Here is a 27,923-nt window from a genome sequence, read left to right on the forward strand (position 1 = left end):
GCTCCGGATGTGCAGGCTCAGCGGCCATGGCTCACGGGCCCAGCCGCTCCGCAGCATGTGGGATCTTCCCGGACCAGGGCACGAACCCGTGTCCCCTGCATCGGCAGGCAGACTCTCAACCACTGCGCCACCAGGGAAGCCCAGTGCTGTTATCTTTTAAATGTATTTTGATTTTAGCATATCCTAAATGCCAGTACCTATTGCTTTAAACCATAATGTGTGCTCACTATATTTATCTGTTTCCCATCTTTTAATTTTTTTCCTCCGAAACCTTTCACAGCACAGTGGCTGTCATCAAAGCCGTTCAGCCCCAGAGCCAAATGCTGCCTGCAGTGCTAGCAGCAGTCCCCACGGATATTCGAGGTGGCCGTCCTCGAGTCCTGAGGGGCCCAGGAATGCCACACCAAGGAGCTTACTTACTTCTTGACCGTTCCTGACCCTAGGGATAGAAAATAGGAGGCATTTACGTATTATCTGTTTATTCCCATAAATTTGATATCTTTGGCTTACGGTATTTCTACTTCAGTGTTTTTTTATTGTCATCATTACTTTTCCTGAGGTCTCTGTTGATTAAGGGTCCTGTTTCCTACTAAATTTCAAGGGCTGATTATGAAAATAACATACCTGATCATTTGTTTATATACTACAATGAGGTTTCATGAGGTAAAGTTTTCACAGTGTTTTGAAGTAGCGATAAATGTAGGTTACCTTGAGGGGTAGAGAGAAAAGGAAAAACAAACATTTACTATTACTTTTGGCAAGACATGGTTCTTGGCCTTTACATGTTTTGTATCCATTTAAACTCTGGATAAATTCTTTGTGTCAGGAATTGAAGTATGTTTTGATCATGTCTAAATTCTCTTTGATTGAAGTCAAGACTAAACCACTTTTTATTTTCAAAGCATTTAAATTTTATATCCTGGGCCATAATGTCTGTAGTGAAACAGAACTTTGTGTCTTTCAACTCATCTGCTTTTAATTGAATCTTGTAACAATTGCAAAGACATTTTGTGCCACCTTCTATATTAGTTGAGGAAAATGATTCTTATCTCAGAAAAGGAAACTTAATTAACTGGTCCCATCAGATACTACAAAATGAATTTTGTCAGAAGTGCTCAAAAGATGAGAATCAGGAATATGAAGGAAATCGAGTTAGACTCATCCTACGTCATTAATATTTTTTTCATTATATAGAGCAACATGTCATTGTTTCTTTTTTTTTTTTTTCATTTTTTGTTCATAGAACATTTTTAACGTTACTGCTGCCCATATATGGGCATGTAGCTTTTCTGTGTCAGTGTGTCATTAGATATATAAATTTGTTTTATTTAAAGGAACATTACTGTATTACCAAAGACTGATAATTATGAGGGGACCCCAAACAGGTAGAAAGTAGGACATGAACACAAATTAAGGCTTAAATGTTTTAGTCATCTATTTAATTGAATGTACAGTTTACTTATATTTGATTAAATGTCATAGTTATAGGCCAGTCAGCAATGTGGGTTTCAGTACAGAGACATAAATGTGGAACCAAGTATTATCAACACAGATCCTGTTTTAATCCTAGTACTAATGTAATAGAAAGTTCTTGGAACTGAAAGATCATTTATAGTTGCTAGTGTACATATTGTTCTTATCATGAGCCAGGCAGTGTTCTAAGCTCTTCCCATAATGATCCACGTAACCCTCAGATGAAGCCTAGTAAGTAGCTGCTGTTATGATCTCGCTTTAGAGATGGGGAAAGAAGCCACCGAGAAGTCCAGTGACTTACCCAGTGATGTGCACCTAGTTTAACTAGCTAGTTAGAGGCAGAATTGGAAATCAGACCCAGTCTGTCATTGGTGGTCTTTTGCCTGTGAACGTTTGTTCTCTTAAAAAATAAAGAAGAAATAAACGGACCATCCAAACAAAACAAAGAAATAGTCATTTCAAAATAAAGTTTCGAGCTAACCTTCTGAGTATGGGAAAGAATATGACAAGGCTTAGCGTTGTACGTGCTGTCCCCTTGCTCCCACTGGGGGTCTGCGGCCCACAAAGTTGCTAAATTGTATACTACATCAGAAATGATTATGTGACATTAATTAATAAAGGGAAATGCAGGTCACAGAAATTACGTTAAGCTGGCTTCAAATGAGGTTACACAGATAATTCATTCAGTGGGATTTGGATTTAGATGTTTTATTTACATGGGTTATTCTGTTTTAATGGATGGGGAAAGGGCTACCTCACTTACTTTTTCATGTTCTTCTCTTTAAAAATAACCTTAGGGCTTCCCTGGTGGCGCAGTGGTTGAGAGTCCGCCTGCCGATGCAGGGGACGCGGGTTCATGCCCCGGTCCGGGAGGATCCCACATGCCGCGGAGCGGCTGGGCCCGTGAGCCATGGCCGCTGAGCCTGTGCGTCCGGAGCCTGTGCTCCACAACAGGAGAGGCCACAAGAGTGAGAGGCCCGCATACCGCAAAAAAAAAAAAAAAAAAAAAAAAAAAGGAATTTCCTGGACTTCCCATATTAAGAAATCCTATGACCTTTTCACACAAAGAGATGTTCCATTCAAAACCAAATTTCAGTTGTTATTTAGAAAAAATTATATTTCTAAGAGTGACTAGAGAATCCTTTCAATTACTTTACAAAAAGCTTAATTTATATTGAAGAACACTTTCTATTTCATGTTGACTGTATTATATTTTAGATAATCATGATCTAAATGAACAGATGTGGCATTTACATTTTATAAAATGTCTAAAAATTAGGCTACCCTCCCTCTCAGATTTCTCCCAGTTTTTTTTACACAGGTTCCCAGTAGGATCCGTGTTTAGTGTTTTTAGGTGCTTATGAGTTTTTGTGATATAATTAACAGTATTCACGATGAACACAGAAAGAAGTTTTAATTACTCACCACCTCAAATTTACTTTATTCGCAGCTGCCAGTTTCCTTTTTCTCTTTTCAAGCTGTTTTTTAAGCAAATACAAAATAATTTAATTAATACTGTGACATATGGTTTCAGTGTTTTAATAATTCATGCTGTTTCTTAAAGCACTGATTAAATCTACCCTTAAAATTTTTATTCTGAGTCTTTATTTGTATTCGTAACTCATGGTTGTTAGTAGTCTCTTAAAATTTTTTCTTTCATATACCCTCTAGTAACGACTTGACCACATCTTTTAAAAATAAAATGTAGAAATATTTTTATAAATCAGAATATAAAGGAGTTTTAAGAAGGAATCTTTTCTTGCATATCTACATTAATATATATATTAATATACCTTATACCTTAATATATATATTATTTCATCAAATTCTTACTACCGTCGACTTGGTGAGAGAAATTATCTGCATTTTATCCGTGAAATCACTGAGGCTCATGGAGATTACTCAGTGCCATATAGGGAGGCAGGTAGCTCCAGACCTTGAAGCTGGGACTTTATATTCCCCACTCTGTCCTCTTTCACATATAGCGTAGCCACCTCTAGTGATGCAAATGGAAATTCCTGATTAAGTGAAGCTCTGGTTTGTTTTTTACCCCCTGGCTGACCGACGGTCTTTTCCAGTTCGGTCTGTAATCATTTTGGAGCACAGAGTTATTGTGCACAGAGTAAAGTAGGAATGTTTCAGGTGTACAGAAGCGATATATTTGGTCTTTGTTCCACCCACATCTTTTATGTAGGAAGAGAAGTGGAAAACAAACATTAAGTTACATAAATGGGATTACAAAGCAATGTAACAACAAATGTAAAATAAGGTATTGTAGCAGGTGCACAGTGTGGGAAGGTAAGGGACACTGGGCCCGTCGCTGTCCCTCTCTTGGTACTCTTGACCTTGTGGTTATCTTGCTGTGACATTTACAACCCTCCTGTGTATTCTAGATCATTACAACAGGAGTAGCTAGAAATGAAACAGATACAGGATATCTTTTGTTGATGGGACTCAATTGCCGCGAAGACAGAAAAATAACTGCTAGTTACAATCTTAGCTGAAAGTGTCCTGAGAATGCAGTGGCTACCACGTTCCAGGCCTAACCCAACTAGGTTGTAAATTTCCCTGCTCTAGATGATTGGGAGGAAGCCATAACACTTGGGTTTATACAAAGTACTGAGTAAATTCTTAGATTTTAATTTATCTATTAGAGTTTAATAAATTATATCTGATATATCGTCTAACTGAAGAATAGTTGAAGAGGTATAAAAAATGCTTAATGCTTTAATATAAGGATATTATGTCCTTTTTACAAGTAGTCAGTTGCAGGTACCTTGGCCAGAGAGAACAGAGAAGGTCCAGAGTTACAGAAGTAAAGCCTACCTTGAGGGTCCTTTATTCTTTTTTTTTTTTTTTTTTTTTTGCGGTACACGGGCCTCTCACTGTTGTGGCCTCTCCTGCTGCGGAGCACAGGCTCAGCGGCCATGGCTCACGGGCCCAGCCGCTCTGCGGCATGTGGGATCTTCCTGGACCGGAGCACGAACCCGCGTCCCCTGCATCGGCGGGCGGACTCTCAACCACTGCACCACCAGGGAAGCCCGCCCTTTATTCTTAATACCAACTTGAGTCTTATGTGTTCTTCTGTTCAAATTCCACCTGCTTACCTCCCTAAGACATCTGTTCTTTTGCTACTGTGCGGTTTTGTTGTATTGAGATTATTCACATAAAGCGCTTAGAACAATGCCTAGCATTTAGAACATTGTTTTTAAAAGTTAGCTTTGATCCTCCTCCTTTCCCTCCCTCCCCTCATCGTCTGCTTCTATTCCTCATCTCTCTGATTCCTGTTCCTAGTCTAGATTGAGTTACATTTCTGAAAATTTCAGATCAGCATCTCAATAGCAGTTCCCAGCTGAGCTCTACCTATTGTCCAGGCCATAGACTCTACCCTCTCTATCTTTTTTTCCCTGCTGGTGTTTCTTGTCTATTTTAAGCCTTAAAAGTCTTAACTCATACTGCCATAGGGTAGAGGCAAGGCTTCTTTCCTGAGTAACAGCCCAATAATCAGTTGAAATCATCTTTAATAGCACACACACATACACACACACATTCATACATACATACAATCACTTAGGAAACGATACTCACAAGTTAACCACAAATGATCTGATCAGGCATTTGGTAACAGACAAAATGGAGATGGGATAGGGTGGCCCAGGGAGTAGAGGTCCCTTCCCATTATGTTGTTTCCTTTCCAGCCTTCTAAGAAGAAATAAATACGATGAGGGCCAGAAACCTTTAAAAAATCATGCGTCAACACCTGAAAAATCTATTTCCTAGGATTTCTCCCTCTTGAAAACCATTTATTTCTACTAAATTTACTTTTCATATATGTTTCCTTTGTGATTACTTTTTCACCTACTCTGCTTACATCCTATCAAGCCTCCTCTAGGGGGAGAAGAAAGAAAAGAAAGAGAAAGAGGAGGACATTTATTCTTAAAATTTGCTCCCAACTAGGGCTTTGCACACATTGTCAGTTGGGAGCACAGTCTAGAGATTCTGAGGACGAAAGCACAAAAAGAGGTTTGAGCAGTGGATAAGCATGTCACCTTTAGACTCTAGCAAATAATCATTTGCTCAGCCTCTCATCACATTTTTCAGCCTCTCATCACATTTCTGGCGTACATTACCGTTGTCAAGAGGTGTTGCCATTGTTGGCAGTCATCTACTAAGGAGATGGAGAGAGTGATTTTTTTTTTAAAAGCGGGGGCTGTCGGTCACTCATTTATTCCAGGGGAGTACTTTTTGAACGTTCATGTTTCTAAATTTGTTAGAGTAGGCTTGGGAGAAAGAGAAAGAAAAATCACTCAAAATATCACCAAATTAAACGAATATTATGCTTTGACATAATATCAGGAAATGTCATTTTAGCAGTGTTGTCTTTAATTTTAAATGTTTGCCAGGTAGACCACATAAAGACTTTTTGGACTGCATTGGGTCTTCATTGCTGCACACAGGCTTTCTCTAGTTGCTGCAAACACGGGCTACTCTTCGTTGCAGTGCGTGGGCTTCTCACTTCACTGGCTTCTTTTGTTGTGGAGTACGGGCTCTAGGCACGTGGGCTCAGTAGTTGTGGCTCGCGGGCTCTAGAGCTCAGGCTCAGTAGTTGTGGCGCACGGGCTTAGTTGCTCCACGGCATGTGGTATCTTCCCGGACCAGGGCTCGAACCTGTGTCCACTGCATTGGCAGGTGGATTCTTAACCACTGTGCCATCAGGGAAGTCCCCACATAAAGACTTCTAATGCTTTTTTTTTTTTTTTTTTTAACTGATTGCTCTAGCAGTTGCTATAGCAGATAAAAAGTTAAGCCTCAGTCCTCAGATCTGTGTGGCTTACATTAGAAAAGGCACAAGTAAAAGCAACATGCCCAGGAGCCTGCGGGCAGCTCCCAGGGGTGGTCCCAGCCTGGTGGCTGTGAGACCTTGGGCATGTTGTTTCTTTTTCCTGGACTCAGTATGTCAGAATCTGGAAGATTACAAAGAGAAATCCATTGTGACCCTGCAGTTAATCAAAAAAAAACAAAAACAAAAACCATGATGACCATTTAAAATGCACGTCATTTGGGTGTTACAGATGCTTTGGGGGTAGAGGAAAAGAGATGCAGTAGTTTGAGTGGCGTATCCCTGAAACAACGACTCTGATATTTGGCATAAATTCCCCAGTAGTTTTCTGAATTTTTCCTAGAACATCTCTGGAAGCCTTTTCTCAATTTCATGGATGATCTAGGTTAGTAAGTTAACAGTTGGCATTGAGACACAGAACGTGTTCACTAGAGGAGGAACTAGTTGATCTGGAGTTGAGTCTGCGTGAACCTGCGTGCTGGAGGGTAGGCTCTGCCTGTCGCCACTCTTATTCTCAGTGCCCAGCCCTGCTAGTGGGGCCTTCTGGAGTGAAAATGAAAATCCAGTTTCAAGTGAACAAACACAGTGTACACACACAAAGTGAGTACATGAGTATTTTAGAAAACTGGGACCCTGGGATCACTCTGGATAGCACTGCACATCAGAATTGGATCCTATCACTTGGGTTCAATATTATACCAGACTCAGCACTAGCCAGCTGACACTGTCATTACTGATTTTGAAAGAATCGTGGGATTTATGCGAGGGAGATTTTACAATTGGGAAAAAAGAAATCCAGTGACCTGCCTAATTTCATAGTAATTACTTAGTAGTAAAGATGGGATCCTTTGGAGAGTTATCCTGTTGCCTATCTAGCCCCCCCTTTTTTGTTTGTTTGTTTGTTTGTTTGTTTTGCGGTACGCGGGCCTCTCACTGTTGTGGCCTCTCCTGTTGCGGAGCACAGGCTCCGGACGCGCAGGCTCAGCGGCCATGGCTCACGGGCCCAGCCGCTCCGCGGCATGTGGGATCATCCCGGACCGGGGCACGAACCCGTGTCCCCTGCATCGGCAGGCGGACTCTGAATCACTGCGCCACCAGGGAAGCCCCCTCTAGCCCCTTTTTGATAAGTGTTTTGTATTAGTTGATATGTGCCTGGTATCTTTATTAATCTTTTTGTTTGTTTGTTTGTTTTGCTGTACGCGGGCCTCTCACTGTTGTGGCCTCTGCCGTTGCGGAGCACAGGCTCCGGATGCGCAGGCCCAGCGGCCATGGCTCACGGGCCCAGCCGCTGCGCGGCATGTGGGATCCTTCCGGACCGGGGCACGAACCCTTGTCCCCTGCATCAGCAGGCGGACTCTCAACCACTGCGCCACCAGGGAAGCCCTTTATTAATCTTTATAATCAATCCATATGCACCTAGTTGGATATCATGAACTTACATTAACATGAACCCCATGCTGAGATGCTGAATTAAATAATAATATTATTCCTTTACATTCCTGTTAAATAGACTCTCCTAAAAGGAAATTAGAAAATAACACGTGCACGTACACACTTAATAATTTGTTTGGGTCCATGGACATTCTGTATTACCTCCCACCCCTTATAAAGCTTCATTATTTTGTATTGGTATCAAATATTCAGAATGATGGTCCTAAGGACTGTAAGATCTTAAATCGTAGAGAAAGGTAAAATTATCTTTTGATTGTTATATTTATTAAAATAGGAGATTATCGTCATACATTTTTAGAAGGGCTTCAAATAATAAATAATGAACCAAGTTTGGTGGTGGTAGGGGGCTAGCATTTGTCATCTCACGAGCATCCTAATAGTGGTTTTATTGTATACTCTCCATCTCGCAGACGTGAAAGCCTGAAATTCTGAAGCTTAATGCTTTTTCTAAACAGATACTGTAAGTAGCTATGAACACACCTGCCGTGTGGTATTAAGCAGGACTCTGGGGCTGCATCTCCCTTTGCTGGGAGGCCGCTCATTTCTGTTCAGTGTTGTTCCTTTGGCCGCTACCATCCAAGAAAATTCAGTGCGATGATGAATTTCCTAGTTTAGGGGCTTTTCTGGGAATACTCCCTAGCCAATTGCAGTTCCCTTACCTTTTCCCCTGATCTCCTGGAAGCCACATGCATGTTTTCTCTATTACAGGCTATGCTCCATGAATGGGAGAGGGATTTAAGTCACTACCACTACAGAAGCATCTTTCATACCTGGCATTTCTAATATATTTTTTCCTAAAATGTAATGACTGACCTCATGGTGCTTAGTGAGCATCTTCCTCAGAAGCTTCTGTAGCCAGGCTGGCTGACACACGTGCCCCTCCTCGTCACCCTCACTCCCGCTGCACATAGCTGTATCTGGTGCGACGTCCTTTCCACACAGCCCACACTGGCCTCCCATTTTTTATATTTCACATGCAGTGGGAAGTCACCAACAATGTAATGCAAAGCCACTCTTTAGGAGAAAGGGCCCCGTAGTAAGGGATAGGATGGATTCCTGTGAGGAAAAACTAAAACTGGTCAGGAAAAGCTCCAAGCCTGCACAGTGGGGATGCCTGGGCTCACATCCAGTTTTCCGGTTTTCCTCCGTCATATTGTTCTTCCTGCTGTACTCTATCAGTCACTGAGGACACAGATAATGTCTTAGTTTCCATATCTCGCCCTGTCCTCAAGAAAAGAAATCTAGCTTAGATGAACACCCAGTTTTGTTTCATGAACACCTTGTGAACTGGCTCTGCCCTTCTTAATTCATCCACAGGGAAGTAATTGGTGGACTGTGTTTAAAATTCAATATTCCTGCATCTTACATGAAGTTGGGAAGAATTCAACACAACCAAACCTGATCTTTAATTTCACCAGATTGATTCCCTGGAAAACAAATGAATTTTGATTTACCCGTGGTTGTGTAGGTAAAAAAAAAACAGTGTCTGAGACTTAAAGTAAGTAACATGGATTCCTACAGAATCATGGTCTGCTCTCAGTTGGTCTAGTTCTGGTGCTGGCTTTTATCATTCTGAAAGCTTCGGGTCTCCCAGTTTCCAGGGGCTTAGGATTCTGCCCTGGCTCTGGCAACCTTCTTGCATTGTTTCACCCACCAAAGGAAGCAGTCGGAGTCCAGCTCTGTTATCAGAAGTCATGCCTTCCACTAGCGTATCCCTAAGAATAGGGCATATTCTTTGCCTGAGCTTATAAATGTTTAGTGTATATAGTGTAAAATGGCACCAACAACGAAAAATAGTCATTTATTTTGATGCCTAATTATAGGCTAACACAGGTAGATGTCCCTGATGTGCAGCCCTGGACTCTTCTGACTGCCAGAAAAAAACCTCAAACCAGTGTGAGCCATACTGGAATTTACTTCCTCACATGTCTGGGAAATCCAAGGCCACAACCAGCCCTGGGTGCATGTGGATGGACGATTTAAATGATGCCATCAGAAACTTCTCTCTTTCCTTTGTCTCCACTTTCTTCTGTGTTGGCTTCTTTTTTCAATTAGGACCTTATGTGATGGCAGAGAAGGCCGTCAGCAGCTCTGGCTTACATTACTTTAACAGCCAGTGTTCCCCTTTAAAGAGAGCATTTCTTTCCTGATAGTGCCAGCAAAAACCACAGGAATGACTCTCACTGGCGTAGCACGTACTACCCGCCTATTTATGGATCAGTCCTGCCAGGGGACTGGAGGTAGAGCAAGCATCTTCCCGAGTCCCTGGTCACACTAGAGTCTGTGTGGAAGTGATGGCAGTCCTATTGGGAACCATATGGCCTGCCAGTGGAGGGTTACTTGCCTCTACTGCAGAGAGATTTTTAAGCCAGGATGCAGGCTTGTGTTTTGTGTTTTTTTCACCAATATTTTTTCAAGCCCGGAGCCTTGAAAAGTCTTACCTCCTCACCGGAATTATTCAGGTATGCCAGTAAGTAGCATTCTCTCATCAAAACCACAAATACGTGTTGGGAATCCACTCTTTGCCATTCATTGTACTAGAACCACTAACTGAGAAAAGCACAAATTTTTCTCATTTTGCGCTTATATTATCATGGAGATGCTGGTTATAAACAGAGTGTAAACAGTTCTGTGGCTGAGGGAAGCACCCATGGGGGGGTGGGGGGGCGTTCCCGGCAGGGGGGCAGCGTGTACAAAGGTTCAGTGGTGAGAGAGAGTAATTAACTGAAATAATTCCTTATAGATGCCACAGACATAGTCAGAGGTCAAGGTTGCAGAGGTTAGTGGGGCCAGATCATCTAAGCGTCTTACTTACGAAGCCATTTTTACTTTAACCTTAAGTGCGTCAGGGATCTATTGAAGGGTTTGATGCAGGGAAATGAAATGATGAAATTTGTATTTTGGAATGAATACCCTGCACTGGGCAGGACTGGAGACTGAGCCACATTTAGGCCATCAAAGTAAATCCTTCGATGGTGAGATGATGAGTCGAACACAGGGGTAGTGGCAGAGGTGATGGGGTTACTTAAGCAGATCCGAGCAGTATTGGAGCAGTTCGGTAGGAAGGTAGTAATTGAAGGCTCAGGAATGGAGCCCTCATTCTAGGTCCGACAGACGACCTGGCTTTGTCTTCTCTGGTTACCGAGGGTCCCTGTGATCTACATCGTGCTATTAGCACAGACTGTTTAGTAGATTTTCTATATTTATAAAAATATGAATATGAGAAGGTTCATAGCATCTTTATTCATAACTGCCATAAAGTGAAAACAATCCAAATGTCTATCAGCAAGAAAAATAAAATGTGGTATGTACACACTGTAGAGTATTGTTGAGCAAGAAAAAGAAATGAAGTACTGATATGTGTTACAAAATGGATTAGCGTTGAAAATATTATGTTTAGTGAAAGAAGCCAGTAATAATAGGCCACATATTGTATAGAATAAGCAAATTGTTAGAGATAGAAAGAAGGTTAGTGGTTGCCAGGGACTGGACTGGGAGTGGGGGAAATGGGAGAGACTGCTAATGGGGCTTCTTTGCAGAGTGATAAAAAGGTACTAAAACTGACTGTGGTGTTGGTTGTACAACTCTATGAATATATTGAAAACCATTGAATTGTGCAAATTTAAACCATTTGAGTTGTATTGGATGTGAATATCTCAATAAAGCTATTATGAAAAATATGAATATGGGAGTAAATCACCCTTAATTTATCTGGAAAACAGAAGACGAGCTGGTAGAAACAGGCATTTAAAATACATCAAGAAATGACAGTGAGGACATAGCATAAAACTGGGGGGGAAAAAAAACCTTAAATGTGTAACAGCAGGAGAATGGATAAATTATGATATATTCATCAAAAAAGAAATGACAGTAAGAATCCTGATAATTAACAAATCCACATAAAAGTGTTAATAACTTATAGATGCGACCTAAAATTAGCATTTGCACAACATTTAGTATAGGAGTAAAATATCTTTACTTAACTCTCCAACCCTTAATACTACTATTAATATATTAGCGAAGAACACCATTTAACAAGGCAATGGAACAATATAATATAGTTTAGAACGATTTTATTTTAACATGCAGAGATTTGGGGTCTTTTAAAACACTTTCAGGGTCAGTTTCATTTAACTGAAAAGTTTAGCGTATTGGACAACTTCAAAGAAGAATCGTTAAACAATTTCTTACCTAACTTTCAGTTTTTTAAAAAGGAAATAGAAGATTATTACTTGGAACAACAGAAAAGGCAAGGGATAATAATGATGATGATGTAGAATAAAAGTGTAGAACGGTGGAAAGCACGCTCTAATTAGGAAGATAAAATAACAACACGGATCAATGTGTAGGGTTTCAGAAGGAAATTGGGTAGTTGAGCCGCTCAACTCCTAGGTGACTTCTGTCAGTTATAGTTTATTGCAGAAATACTTTGCAAACCATTTTGGCCCTTTTGTCTTATTTTGTTTTTTTATGATCACTGGACTAATCAGGAAAAAACAAAAACTTTACTGTTTTAATAAGGAAACCAAGGAAATGAGAACCTATAGGAATTGCCCATGATTGGGATTGAGGAATAGGCGTAAACGGAGAAACTCCCTAAGCTTTGCCTAGAAAGAATCTTAGAAATTGTTTAAGACAAGATATTTTGGCTTTAGTATATTTATACTTTATCATTTTGTTATTGATTCTAAAATTATTTTACTTGTAAAATGAGACAGAAGATAGTAGGTAAAATTTAGTAGCTAATAAAGAATGAAAAATTATCAGAAATTTAAAAATACCATGTATATGTAGATGATGTCTATGTTTTTAAAAGGTCTGTGTATCAGAAGTTTAGAGAATTGTTTCAAAACTTGTAGGCGTACGTACATTTAAAATTTGGCACTCAGAAAGCTTTGCTGCAGTATTTTTTAATTTGCTTCTTAAATCCCCTCAATTTGCTATTCTTTAATGTTAATCTTTTTTCCCCCCAAGAGCAAGTCCCTCATCTTAGAGGCTGGAGGATCTATTTGTCTTTCCTGAGAATTTCCTTCCCTTATCTTTTTAATTGCAGTGCTGTTATGGGTCCTGTCCCAGATTTCTTTCTTAATTCTTCTCTCTTTTCATTTAATTTAGGCATATCCATTTCACATTAGTATTGTGCCTCTTTTTATCTTGGAGGAAGCAACTGGAATTCTCTGAGTGTATTGTAAAATTCTCCTATTTAAGTTAATGGCAAACACTGAAATATGTCTGTAATAATTATGGGATCATTAATAGGAAGAGGAACAATTCTAGATTTTTTCAGAAGTCTTTTCAGTCAGTATTTTACATTATATGTAAGCTGACAAAAAGCTCTTTGCAAAGTCTAGTGTTACTTTGAGCAGAGTGAGCTTATTTTTTAGCCAAAATATTTCTGCCATACTACCAGCTACACAGCCTTTATGATTTCTCAGAGGTGTTCTTATTTAAGCATAGGAACCACCATTCATCCATCCATCTATCCGTCTATCTATCTATCTAACTCAGGATTTTTGTCACAATTTTTTTTTAATTAGAGAACATGTATTCTGCTGTTTGGTCACATCTGTCCCATCCTAGTTCTCTGAAAGAATTGCAGTTAGAGTCTAGTTCTTTGTGTTGGTGTTCTAATTAATTGGGAAAGGGGAATTTGCTTTTAAGTCTATGTGAAAGCCCTTGCTAATTAGAAACATTAATTCAAAATTTCTTTCATATTTTCTTTGCTTAATGTGTTCCTCTTCAGTTGGCTCTGATTTTTGTTTGTTTGTTTTTAAAATTAGAGTAATACTACATTGATTTAACTCATTTTAATATATCAGACTCCTACATATAAAATAGTTTAAATAGTTGATTGTATGTACTGCCAAATTATTCAGTTTAAAAATAGGACTCAGAAGCGTTTTTTAAAATATTAAGTTTTCCTTATATATTGAAAATAGAATTCAAATTTACATGATTTTGTATAGTATTTTTAGGTCTTACGATTCTTTTAGAAGGTAAACTGTAGCTGTATGTTATTGCTTTCTTACTTCTTTTTAAAGACTATGTTCTACCATTTGATGCTTTCACATTACGCCTACTGAATTTATGGTGATGATTTCAATTTACTGGAAATTTCCTGTGATTAATTAAGGGTAGAGTTTGGCAAGTAAAGTTTGATAACTGTAAATGAGAGAAATAAACCGAAAATGAGAGAATTTTAGAAAGTGACGTATTTGTACTTTTTGGAATTTTGAAGTGGTTGCTAATTGAAAATTGTCAGAACTACAGATCAACCTACTGGTTGGGTGAAAGGGCCTTTTTATTAGCCATGTATGGGCTCTTTATATGCAGGCGTTTTAATATGTTTAATTGTAGTGTAGATCTGTTTGGTCTAACTCACTGTGACAGTTCTCCAGTCCTGAATCCCAGTCGTGGGACACAGTACATCAGTGTTTCTCTTGTGAACATTAGAGGTGAAATGAGTGGGGTTAGTGAGCATCTTGAGTATAAGGAGAGTTCATTTAGTAACAACAGAATTGAGGTCCTGAGTATGAACACTTTTTCACTTTACATTCTTTGTGAACTGTTGGGTTGCAAGCCGTCCGTGTTTTTGTATAGGAGTCTTAGAGTAAGAATAATTGTTGTATTCTAAAAGTGGTGTCTTTGGGAGAATTATTTTGTGGGAAGTTTAATCCTTTTCCTAAATATATAAATAAATATTATTTGCTTTATCATTAAAGACTATCCATAATAGGAATGTGAATGGATTTGGGGATAGAGCTTTTGTGCAAATTTATGATTGGGTATACCCAAATTGCTCAGAGAATTGTTCAAGGATGACATAACATAAAAGAATTTTGTGATTGGTAATGAGCAAAAAATGTACTGTAAACTTTCGACCCATTTGAAAAAAACCCAAAAAAACTGGAGTTGTGTAAAACACCTACAGATGGCAAGATTTAGCATAGAGTCAACTCTCACCCTTCATAGCACTTATGATCAGGTTACACTCTGTGCTCTGGAAACTTCAGTGTTTTAATGGGGTAAAAGTTGGATCTAAATTGCTCTTTGGGTGTTTGTATATATTAGAGAACCATCTAGTACCTTAAAAAAGTTCAGCATTTTACAAGTTTTTATTGTTGCTTTAGTCAAATGTTTCCTTGAAATAAGTTTGTTTGGCATAAAGTTATAAGTTAAAACTGTTTAGACTCAGATTACTGAGATGTTTGCCAACTGCCTTAGGCTTCTCTTATCATTTAAAAAATTAAAAGTATATTTTGGCAGCCCATAAATAGGTACTGATTAATCTCTTTGTCCACTTCAGTAATCTCAGAAGATTTAGAAACACATTTATTAAAAGCAATGCACAGGTCAGTTTTTAAAATAGAAAGCATCAGAGATAAAGTTATTTTTCTAGTAAAATGCATAAGTAGCTTACATATATTGTTATCCGTTGGTTTGTAATTAATGTATTTCTCTGTTAATATTTCTGATGACATTAGAAGTCTCTTTTAAAAAACTGGGAATGAAAGAGTAGTTTTCTTCACTGAAAATACTTATTTTTTCATACGTGTTTTAACAAATCTCCGTAGATTGACCAATAAAAGGATTATTATTTTACATCTTCAAAGAGGATTCCTATTTAGGAAAGTAGAATGGTCTCTTTTTTTCAACCATTAAACATTCAGTTTAATGCTGTTTTCTAACATGAGATCCCTCGGTATGATTGTATCAGATAAGGAATCGAAAGTATATTATAGTTTCTGCCGATGACCTAACCAGTAACCAGGTTGTTCCTTTTCTTGTGTTCCCTCTTCACTTCCACCTCCTGACCCCCTCTTTGGGTTGATTTGTAATCTGACTCTTGTGACAGATGTTAAGAGGTGGAGCAAGGGGTTCTCTGCTTTTAGACCCACAGGTTACAGGACCGCGTGCTCTTAAATCTACAGTCAGAAGAAAGTTTCTTGAGCCTTTTAAAATTACTGTTATCAAAGGAAAAGCACAGGGTAATATAAACAAAAATGACAAAGAAAACTTAAGGGAGGAATAGAAGAGACATGAAGATAAGTCAGACAGACACTACTAAGGATGTTTTGGAGGAGTGGGTAGGCTTTTCGTGTTGAAGCATGTGCTTTGCTTTGACTGAATGTGGCTTAATTTCTGTAAACAGACCTCCTTCTGGGATGAATGTGTTTTAGCCATGTCTGTACCTGTAGCAGAATACTGGCGATGAAATTTTAGAGGCAATTTAAAGATGAGAGAAGAGACGTGAAAAAGCTTCAAGTTTCAGAGATACTGCATATTCTACCAAGTTTGAACACATTTTGAAATACCAAAAAAAAAAGTGTTTTCACAACTCTGTTTTTCAACTATTTACAACTAAATTTCTATAAGTTGGAAATCAGTTGACTCAAAATACACATACTTTAAAACATTTCTTTCAGTAGTTATACGCCTGCGTGCAGAATCGCTACATTTTCCCAATCTCCTGTTCCAGTTTCCTAGAATCTGTCTGAACTTTCTCCTGTGGAGAGTGGAGGGCTTTCAGCTAGGAACTTTCTTGACTAGGCAGTGATGCAGGAGAGAGGATAAGTTCTGCTAGCTGAATGTGTAGAAGCCGTGTTGGCAAACACGTGGGTTCTGGGCTAGTGTGCAAGCACATGGGGTCAGAAGCAGACCGTCTTTGGTCGTTCCGGGTCGCTGTGGCGTTTCTGCGCATCTCAGCGTGGCCAGAGCCCGCCCACTGCGCCGTGGCTCACCCTTTGTCTAAAGCTTAGCAGAACAGAGCGCTGACATGATCCTGGTTTTAGTTCTTGATGTTGAAAGCACTAGCATGTAAGCTCTGGAAAGCATTTAATCACTGTAGTTTCTACACAGACAAGTCCAGTGAGAGCAGCTTTTACTAATTTACAACGTAAGAAGTTGAGTATTTGTTCTCCTAAAAATCTTACTTTATTAAAGCATTTAATTTAAAAACGGGAAAGACCTTCCCAGTTTTCCCATTAGAGAACACAAAAGAAAGCGCATAATGACTGATTATTGCATAAGCATAACAGTTTAAATTTACAACCAGGGTACCAATTACAGGTACGTTTAGTCAGTTGAAACGTAAAAAATTAGTGTTAATAAGCTTAGCCTCCTTGGCAGTACTCTGGTGCTTACTTTGCCCCATTTCTTTGAGTGTATTATTTTCTATTAACTAAAGAGAAAGACACCGCACACCTGTCATTTACTGTACTGCATCTTGTTTATAATTAAGACCAGGAGTGAATGTTTATTTGAAAGCTGGCAAAGAGAGGGTTCCTCCTTGCTTTAAGGAAATGTCTAAAAAATTAAAAAAGCATATGCCTGTGTTGCTTTTTTTAATGGGCCAGGATATATTTTTCAACATATTTCTTCCCTTTTGCTGCATATTACAAATAAACAGAATATTAACAAAATTAGCATTCTGGACTGCATTCATAGATTTTTAGTTGCTAATTTAATCTGCTTTGAAAACTCCTGCAAAGCAGGTACTCTATTTTAAATAAATATGGGGTAGGTAATCCATCATTGTTGTCTTTATCTTTAAACTAATTGCTCTTAGGTACGTGTTCAAAATAAATGAATTCAAGCATGATTTCGTACAGCGTTCTTTTTTGTTAACCATGCAAGCATATTTATTTGAACTGACAGTATTGTCGTCTGTTGGTTAGGCAGATTTCAAAGTAAGTTTTCTTGTGCACCACAGAAGCGAAAGTTTCTTCAGCGAGAGCAACTACAAATATTTAATTTTTATTTTTAGTTGTTGTTGTAAAAAGAGGTAGGGGTGCCAAGCTGGCAGGAAAGACTAAAGTAGAATTGTTATTGTAATTTTTTAGTTTTAAAGAAAATTTACATAGCAAGGAAGCGCAGGCTGTCTGGGGCAGCACTGAACATAATTCCAGGTATTAGGATATGATTTCCATCAGTAAGAATCATCTGTCAACTAGGACAGATGATTTGCGTGTAGGTGATGGAACTGTGATCATCTTTATTTCTGAGCATCTTTGTTTTAGAGCTGGAAGAGGCCCTAGGAATCATGTAATTCCTTCAAAGTTAAGGCCTGTAGTTAGTAAACAATTTTCTGGCTGTTGCATGGTTACTTATGGGCTGTGCTGGGACCTGAATCCCGGTTCTCACCTTCACAGCTCAGTGGCTCATGTTATCAAACCATGATGCTTCCCTGATTGTTTCTGTAAATGAAACATTTTCACTGGCTGCTGTTAGTCAATCAGAGGTGGTATATGTTGAATGTGGTAGAATTAGTAATTGGGGTTTCAGTGAATATGCGTTATATGTAACACGTGCCTTATGTATAACCTGAGGCACCCTAAGCTATTTGATTGAAAATTTAAGTTTCAGCCTAGGCATATCTATGAATTTTTTTTTATCGAGGATGAATTTAGGTTGACAGAATGTAAATACATGTATTTTGTATATTGGTTGCAGTTATTACAAGAAAAGCCTGCCTATGTTTGCTTTGAAATATATGAACTCGACTTGGAATATTATGGTACTATTAAAAATAATATTTTCAAAGGCTGAAATAATAAAGAAAAATACTTTTGCGATGCTGTTAGGTGACAATGGTAGGATTCATTTTTATACAACTTCTTTAAAACTATGTTTTGTTAAAAATTGTTAATCTTTGTTAAATAGTATCTTCAGGTAGTAGAAATATGAGTGTTTCCCTTCTTTCTTTACTTTTCCCTGCTTTTCACATTTTTTCCCTAGGGAATATTTTTTCTTATAAAAACAATGAACCTGTTGGGAATGAAATTATAAATAAATTTATTTATAAATGTATCCTTATAGATAAACTGAGTAGATAGCTGATATCATACCTATAATTTTTTAAGTTTAAAAGGACCTCCTCGCCAGAAAGATACTTGCTCAACCTCACTGTTAAAGCATTAAAACGATACTTATTCCTCCAGTAACTGGTGTTACCACCTATTGAAAAGTACAGAACTTGTACAGCATTCGTATCAGGTGCTGTTCTGTACTTGTGCTGACTCATTTCACCCTACAGCCCTTAGGAGGTACGTAGTGGTGCTGGCGGCTTTGGTGCTGGTGGTACTCTTCCACGGGAGAGGAACCTGAGGCACGGAGGTGTGAAATAATTTTTCTGAAGCAACACGTCTAGCGCAGCCAGTGTTTAAACTAGTCTGGCACTGGAGCCCATAATCTTAGATATTATGTGGTGGTTACTTAGGTGTTGCATTGTGGTATAGAAACGTGACCCAGGAAGAAAAGATTTAGAAAGAAGTAGTCAAACTATGCCTAATGTAAGATTTTTGCCTACAAACTGAATGCACAGATTTCTGTTTGCTGCCATATCATATAAAAATTGCTACATTGAGTATCAGTAAATTTAGAGGATATATTATAGACTGGATGGTCTACTGGAAATTAGCTTGCAGGTGTGGGTCTCATTGAGCTGAGACCGGTAACTGAAATAGCGGGGCAGTGGGTCTGTGGCACTGCCAAAGGGGAAGGTGGGCCTTAAATATTAAGACAGGACAGAGGGCAAATGGTGGTTCCAAGAATGCGCTCCAAATGAAGATCACAAGGGCAGACTCCAAATTGTAGAAATTGATTTCAAGACCAGCTGCTTCTCATATGGGCAACTCTACCAAGCAGGAGAGCAAGGATTTATAACAGAGGTTAATAATTCTTCTGAGGAACCAGGTAGACTCTCTTCTTACATAATAAACAACATAGGTCTTTTCCTAATTTACTTATTCCTCATAACAGTTGTGAAAGTCTTCTCAGATAGGTGTGAATACTTTCATTTTATGGAGATTAATGAGAGAGAGAGTATTATGGCCAGAGGTAGTAAGTAGTGGAGCCTAAGTTCAAGTAAGACCTTCTGACTCCAAGTCCATTGTTCTTGTTGTCTAGATATGTACTTCACAAGAAAATGTTGCCATTATTCAAAGCTCCAAGGATAAGTGTTAATTATTTTGGGTCAAAAAATTAGGTGATATAACCTTATCATTTCAAAATTCATTTAACCAGAGATAATTTATTGAACTCTGACCACTACAAAGTTAGTTGCTCAGTGGGAAAAAAATGAATCCCTTACCTTTAAGAAGCTTGTAGCATAGTTGAGGTTGACATATAAACTTTAACAAAAAGACCAAGATTTTTTTTTTTTTAATATTTATTTAGCTAGCTATGCTGAGTCTTCGTTGCAGCATGCAGGATCTTTTAGTTGCAGCATGCGAACCCCTAGTTGTGGCATGTGGGAACTAGTTCCCTGACCAGGGATCAAACCCCGGCCCCTGGCATTGGGAGTGCGGAGTGTTAGCCTTTGGACCACCAGTTTTTAATTCATGTGTAGTATACATAGGCATTCCACGAGTGCCCCCAGAGCTAAGTCTCCTGCCACATGCCTACATCCAATAAGTATTTGAATGAACAAATGAGTCCAAATTAGGGCACATTGGTTAGGGAGGGTTTTATGGGGGAGATAAAACACGCTGCAAAGCCTTGAAAGGCAACTAAGATCTGGATACCTGAAGAGAGGTGGTGAAGGTGTAGCATTCTCGGCAAGAGATACAGCTTGAACAAAGAGCAGGAGAGGGGAATGAGCAAAGCCAGAGAACCCTTTGTGTAGAGGAGGAATAGAGGACACACGTTGAACCAACTCTGAGGCCTTTAAACGCTGGGTTAAAAGCCTTTTCCTTTCATTCTCCAGGCAGTGGCTGCCATCAGAGATTTACATCTCAGGATATGATGAGTGAGATTACCAAAGTGACATTTTATGTTGATTGATTTGCTCTTGGTGCACAGGGTGAGTTTGGGGGTGAAATGGAGAGGAGGAGGCCAGAGGCCAGGAGAAGAGTGGGAGGCGAAGGCTTGGTCTAGAGCAGTGGGCGCTGCGTCCCAACTGGACCGAGGGTCCTGGCATCAGAAAGGCAGTCAGTAGATTGAAAGAGAGAAGTTCAATGCAAAAAAAATAGAGTTACAAATAGAATGATTGTCTTAAAGTTAAAGAGAACCAGTGTCTTGTAGTGTTTCCTGATCGAGAACTATCAAGATAAAATCTTATTTGGATTTTAAATGCTTATTCTTCTTTACCAATTAAAAAAACACTTTTTTGACCCCTTTTCTTTGGATTATTTATAGCATTCTCTTTCTTTTCTCAAAGATAACTGCTTTCTACAGTTTGTTGTTTATTGTACCCATGCTTTTTATTTTTGCTTTTTACTGTTACTCTTTTTTAATTGTTTATAATATTTGGTATCATTTTGTATGTTGTAAAACTTGATTAAATATCTCACACTGCCCATTTTGTTTTGCAACTTGCTTTCTTCCTGTAACTTTGTTTTGAGATAATGTCCATGTATTTGCAAGTCAGTCCAGTGTACAGCATTCCATTATATGAACATGTCACAATTTGTCCATTTTCCTCTTGATGAAGAGTTAGGTTGTTTCCAATTTTTTGCACTTGTAAGCATTCCAGCAGCAAACGTTTTTGTGAATGCCAACTTGTGTACATGTGAGAATGTCTCTGGGGTATTACCTAGGAGGGTAATTGCTGGGTTGTAAAATATGCGATTTAAGATTTAATTTTTGACAATGTTAAGGGTGTGGAATGGTATCTCATTTTACTTTTAATAGACATTCTCTGATTACCATTGAGACTACACATTGGCCATTTTGGTTCTTCTTAACTGCCTGTTAATACATTTTGCCCATTTTTCTATTGGGCTATGTTATGTTTTATATATATATATATTTTTTTTTTTTTTTTTTTTTTTTTTTGCCGTGCTGTGCGGCTTGTGGGATCTTAGTTCCCCGACCAGGGAGCGAACCCGGGACCCCTACAGTGGAAGTGCAGTCTTAACCACTGGACCGCCAGGGAATTCCCTTTTATATTGATTTAGAGTTATTGATATAATCGAGATACTTCAGGTTGGCATTTTTAACTTTTGGTTAACTCTGTTCCTTTGGTAGTCTGATAAGACTGTATATCAGCTATGATTCTAGGCAACATTATATTCAGTAAAAATGACCCCTGATTGGTTAACTGCATCTTGAATAGGAGGATGAATGAAATACAAATACCTGATGCCGGCAGCTCTAGCTTTGAGATTCCCTGGGTGCAGTGAGTCTTATAAACAAGCATTTCCCCCACAGGGACTTTGGAAGCTTTGCCTATGAACTTGTTAAAAGAGATACTGGCTTCTCTGGAGCAGGAAACCTCTAAAGGGGCAGCTCCTGCACCCATCCAGGGTGGAACTGATCCTTGGTCTGGTGGAAGTACTTCCATGGCGGAGTAGAGCCTAATGCTCCCTGGCTGGCAAGCCCTGTTCTGACCTGTATCCTTCTCAGGAGACTGATGCCAGGTGTTGCCTATGGTCGTTTTGAGTGTGAATATTTAGTTGAACCTAAGAAGACCCTTTAGTGAGTGTCACAGCTATATTGGCACTTAAAATTATCTGAAAGAAAGTTAAAGAATTAGCTTCTGATAAATATACCTCCACGAAATATTTTTAATTTTCTCATAATGAATTTTAAAATATAATTTGTGCATCTTGATTATACAATCCTGACCCTAAGTAATGGGCTCTGTTAAGGGAAGAGAGAGGTATCATCATTTGTGTCTGTGTGGCTCTGCTGCGTGAGTTTAAGTTGGTCAAGATGGAGAGGGGTCAGCATCAGTCGTTTTCCTGTCAGGTTCTGATCATTTTCAGTTGTTTTTTGATTTTCACTAGTAATCGACCTAAACCATTGGGACTCAGCTGATGGCTTGCAGGCCCCTGTTGGAATACATACTTCTTAGGCATGTGCTTAGATGTCTCCAGATTTTTATTTATTTATTTTTTTGTTTGTTTTGTTTTGTTTTGTTTTGTGGTACGTGGGCCTCTCACTGTTGTGGCCTCTCCCGCTGCGGAGCACGGGCTCTGGACGCGCAGGCTCAGCAGCCATGGCTCACGGGCCCAGCCGCTCTGCAGCATGTGGGATCTTCCCGGACCGGGGCACGAACCCGTGTCCCCTGCATCGGCAGGCGGACTCTCAACCACAGCGCCACCAGGGAAGTCCTCTCCAGATTTTTAGCTCAGCCCATCAGTGTGGTTTTTCTTTTTGAAGGAAACGTATTAAATCATGTGATTTAATAGGAAAATAGTATTTGGTAGGTGAGAAACATTTTATGTACATTTTAGGAACATATTTATCTTGAGCCAGAGGGATGTATACTTTACCTTATTCCATTTAAAAATGTAAACAAATATATTTTAGTTCAGTTGGTAGAGTTGTTCAGTTTGACTTCTGGGTAGATACGTGTATGTATATTTGTATTATTTTTAATAAACTATTAAAATGTTTCAGACCTTTAGCTAATCCTTGGTAGACTCCTGTGTGGTCGACTGCCCTAATTTAGAAATAAGAATTTGACTGACCCTTGATTTTTAGAACAAAAGGAAAATGCTAAAATTAGTGGTAGAAACTATAGGCTTACCTTAACTAGTGATTTAAAAAATAAGAGGCATAAATATGGCTTTTTCTTTTTTCTAAAAATGATGGTACTGTATATATAAAAACGATGGTTCTAAAAATGATGGTACCGCAGAATGCATGCCCTCCTTGCTCACTACTCCTCTTCCTTAAAGATAAAAAAGAAATACCGTCTCTTTTGGATCAAAGCAGAAATTAAGGCAGCCTTCTTAGGCGTTCTCTTCCCACATTGGCTGCCAACTGCCTTAGCTAGATTGTGCTTTTACCCACTGGCTTCTCGTCCTCCTTCTCTCCCCAAGCTGGTATAAGCCTATTAAAGTTGCGTATTCAGTGTGTTGAGAGACCATGGTTTATTCGGCAGGATGTATCCCTCCCACAGCATCCCAGCCACGCCCCTATCTGGGCTGTGATTTCAAGGAGCTGCAAAAAGAGTGACCCTGGTTTCTTTGTTCCACGTCAGGAACCAAGTGTCACTACTTTGCCTCTCTCCTCTTCTTTATGTAGAAGTACTTAAATATGTATAGATTTGAGCAATTCATAGGAGTACTCCCATATTACAAGAGGATTGGGCGTGTTAATTATCCTGTGTATGCGATTGATCATTAAATTTACATGAACGTTAATAGTGTACATTACTATACGGTTAAAGAACCATATGTTAATACATATATGTTAGTACAATGTATATTATTGTAGTAGGTAAAGAACCAAGTCAGATTCTGGGTGTGAATCCAAGCTTTGACACTTAATGTAAAATGGGGATAAGATAAATGTCTGCTTCTTAGGGTTGTTATTAAACGAGATAATGGGTGTAAAGGGCTTAGCGCTTACTAAGCACTCAGTAAACATTAACTGTGCTTAAAATCACTTTAATTTGAAGCTTTGATATTTAGGTGCTTGCTAATTTCTTTTGCTGTAATTATTTCATAATACCTGCTGTATGTACTGAAGTATTTCTTAATTGAACTTTACATGTTTTACTAAACTAAGACTCAAATTTCACTGCAGTGTTTTGCCATCATATTCACTATTTGCCATATCCTAAGCCTTTTCCTCCAAATGAGAACATTTCCCATGATTTTGTCATTCCTTCATCTTTTCTGTTAAAGCATATTGTCATGTTAGCAAAATGTAATATGCTGTTTTATCTTTATGATGACCCATCATGTGAACCCAGATAATGTGGCTTTTCCCAGACAAATGTCCATTCACTAGTTCATGTTTCAATAGTAACAGCGATTCTTTTCATTTTTGTTAAGCTCTTTGTAAATATTTTTAGTTGTTAATCATTTTTTAGCCAGGAACTTCTAAGGAATAGTTTTTTCTATCAAAATAAGTGATATTGGCTATGTTTTTATGGAAAACAAATTGACAGCCTTTAGTATCTTAAAAGTGGGAGGTGCATGTTAGTGTACTTTTCATTCATTTCCTTGGTTGACTGTATAATAGTGCTTGGGATACTTAACACTAGAAGTTGAACATTTAAGCTATTGATTTTTTTCTTCATTATTTTGTTTAAGGAAAATGATTAGGTATGGTGCCTAGCTCAGCACCAAGGATAGATAGGCCCTTAATCCTCATTAAACTCTTACCCCTTTGGAGGTGTTAGGGTCAAGAAATATTTTTGAAATATTAAGATTTATTTCCACTCTCTGAGCATGTATTCACACGTTTATAATATCTAAGCTACTGGAGAATTGACTTTATTTGCTTTTGTTTTAGATAGCTTTTTAAAGGAGGGCTATGGTTCTAACTCTGTTTCTCAGTAGAGGTGTTGAATACAAAGGAATGACTTAGAGTAGATGTCTTCTGTCAGATTTTCTTAACACTTTATATTTGGCTTATCCCTCTGACTAATAAGTCTTGTGTTTAACTACCGAATCAGGGATCCAGTGCAGTGAATTTGTCCTTTATTCAGGCGTTTTAATTTCTCATTTACATATGGCATAGTTTGTACCAGTCATAAGACTTTTACATGGCGGATCTCCACTCAATAACAAAATACCGAAGTATGTAATAAAAGTTAGTACAAGGATTGAGGGTTTTACTGAGTTTGTCTTATTCTTATTTTTTTTTAAGTTTTTTTTTTTGTTTGTTTTTTTAATGAAGATGTTGGGGGTAGGAGTTTATTAATTAATTTATTTATTTTTGGTGTGTTGGGTCTTCATTTCTGTGCAAGGGCTTTCTCTAGTTGTGGCAAGCGGGGGCGGCTCTTCATCACTGTGCACGGGCCTCTCACTGTCACGGCCTTTCTTGCTGCGGAGCACAGGCTCCAGACACGCAGGCTCAGTAGTCGTGGCTCACGGGCCTAGTTGCTCCGCGGCATGTGGGATCTTCCCAGACCAGGGCTCGAACCCGTGTCCCCTGCATTGGCAGACAGATTCTCAACCACTGCACCACCAGGGAAGCCCTTATTCTTAATTTATTCGTTGCTTCGACATATTCTTTAGACTTTGAAGATTGGGCATAGTCTGAGACTCTTCATTCTAATCCTAGCTTTGTATTTTTAATTAATTAATTAATTTATTTATTTATTTTTGGCTTGTTGGGTCTTCGTTTCTCTGCGTGGGCTTTCTCTAGTTGTGGCAAGCGGGGGCCACTCTTCATCGCGGTGCGCGGGCCTCTCACTGTCGCGGCCTCTCTTGTTGTGGAGCACAAGCTCCAGACATGCAGGCTCAGCTCAGTAGTTGTGGCTCATGGGCCTAGTTGCTCCGTGGCATGTGGGATCTTGCCAGACCAGGGCTAGAACCCGTGTCCCCTGCATTGGCAGGCGGACTTTAAACCACTGCGCCACCAGGGAAGCCCCTGGCTTTGTATTTAAATCACAGTAAACTGTTATGCACCCAATTACTATGTAATACTTATTTCTTTGTCTAAAATTTTACAAATAATAGTAATTTTTCTCATATGTGTTTTAGTAATAGTTAATTTTTTGCTCTAAACCCCTTAATTGTCTCTGGAGTAAAATGTTTTTGAAATACTGCAGAATTGTTATCGGTGCCATCAAATTTAACAATTTAATCTTATATTATTTACCAAGGTATCATAATAACTGCTATAGAGAATACAAAGATGAGTAATACACAGGCTCTGACATCAAAGAGCTTAAAATCATAGTGCTGGGCCACTTTCTTAGGGTATACTTAGGGTAAAATAAGTACATAGCTAATAATAACTATGATATACAAAGAATATAGTAGTTTTTTACATTTCAGTCTCCCCAGTTTCTGATACATTGCCCGGCACATATCAAATGATCGATACGTATTTATAAATTGACTGTAAGGTGCTATTAGAGTTCAGTTGGTGGTTTTGGGGGATTGAGATAGGGAAAGGTCTCTTGTATGAATGGCTGAGGGGAAACTTCAGAAGGACGTGGCTATTGAGGTGATGAACCTTGGAGGTTTAGAGAGGCAGAGAATGGCAGGGGGACACCTCACTCTCAACAGAAAGGGACAGACTACACGAGTGATGTGTCAAGTCTAAGAACACTGGGCACTCTGGTTTGGCCAGAACTGAGACCACAGAGCTAGAGGAATATTTGCTTGGAAAACCTAGAAAACTAGGTAGATTGCACAGGCCTCTGAATGCCAGATCCCTATTTGATTTCACAGGGAATAAGAATAAGAGAACTGACATTTTTTAAGTCCCTACTGCATGTTAAGAACTGTGATAGGTGGTTGTTAATACTCATCACGCTTAATCCTCAGTGATTTGAGGATTTTACTGTATGGTGATTTCTATGCCCAAGTTCAACGTGAAGGGACCATGGCACTGAAATTTGATACTGATCCTAGGATAAGTAGGGAAAGGGGGAACCTTGACACGTTGGAGACATTCCTGGGGAAGCCTACTTTAGAGATGAGAAAATCCTGGCCATTGCAGAGGAATAGAAAGAAGGAGATGTGATCAAGAGAAACTGTAAAAGTATTATCTAAAGATCTTGGAAATTGATTGGGTTTGAAGATTGAGAGAGAGGGAGGAGTTACAGAAAACTCACTGGGTGACAGAAAATGAGAAGCAGCAGATAGAGGAGGAGGCGTGTCCTCAGAGAGGTGAGGGGTTCAGTTTCGGACACATCCAGGAAAGAGGTCTGTAAGGGGCTGGAAGTTGGGCACTGGAGCTGAGGTGATGTCGTGAGGCTGAAGTGTGCATCATGTCCCCATTTTACAGATGTGATCACAGGACCTGCATCAGCAGATGCGATCTGCAAGGAGTGGCTTTATAGTCAGAAGCAAAACCAAGGGTATTGTTCAAGTGATAGCCACAGGGTTTTGGGGTCTGTTTGTTTGTTTAGCTTGGTGGCAGGGAGAAGTAGACTCAACACAGGTCAGGGAGGTGAGGTAGGAAGAGAAGCATGATCGTGCAGTGTCATTGAAGCCAAGTATTGATAAAGGTGTTCTGACAGAAGCCGAGTTGTACCAGCCTTGAAGGAAATGGTGAGAAAATAGATTTATCCGTGGCTCTCAGGAGGGCCAGGGACCCTGTGGCCTGTTTGGGAAGGCGAGGAGGCCAGTGTTGGCTGTCCCAGTGATGGAGGCCGGCTACTTGTCTAAAGGTCTAGCAGAGAGCAGCAGAGTCCCCGGCTGCCCTAGCTGAAATGTCCCCAGCTTCCCTTCTTTGCTCACCCCCCTCCATTTCTTTTTTTACTCCTTAGCACTTAACCACTAGCTTGCATATTGTATCT

The 27,923-nt window shown here is 39.2% G+C and overlaps 1 protein-coding gene across 6 annotated transcripts in view; it reads left to right on the plus strand.

The window, feature by feature from the left end:
- NCOA2 (nuclear receptor coactivator 2) overlaps nucleotides 1–27,923 on the plus strand; it is a 271,444-nt gene that overhangs the window by 105,576 nt on the left and 137,945 nt on the right. Inside the window, exon 2 of one of the 6 annotated variants that reach the window (XM_089899039.1) lies at nucleotides 1–27,923. This exon is cut by the window's right edge and continues 13,406 nt beyond it. The exons of the other annotated variants lie outside the window; for them this stretch is intronic. The gene's annotated coding sequence lies outside the window, so the exon portion shown is untranslated. 6 annotated transcript variants of the gene reach the window in all.

This window comes from Delphinapterus leucas, chromosome 17 (assembly GCF_059928025.1).
Source record: "Delphinapterus leucas isolate spDelLeu-1000000601 "Yukka" chromosome 17, BTC_Dleu_Yukka2, whole genome shotgun sequence".
NCBI classification, from domain to species: domain Eukaryota; kingdom Metazoa; phylum Chordata; class Mammalia; order Artiodactyla; family Monodontidae; genus Delphinapterus; species Delphinapterus leucas.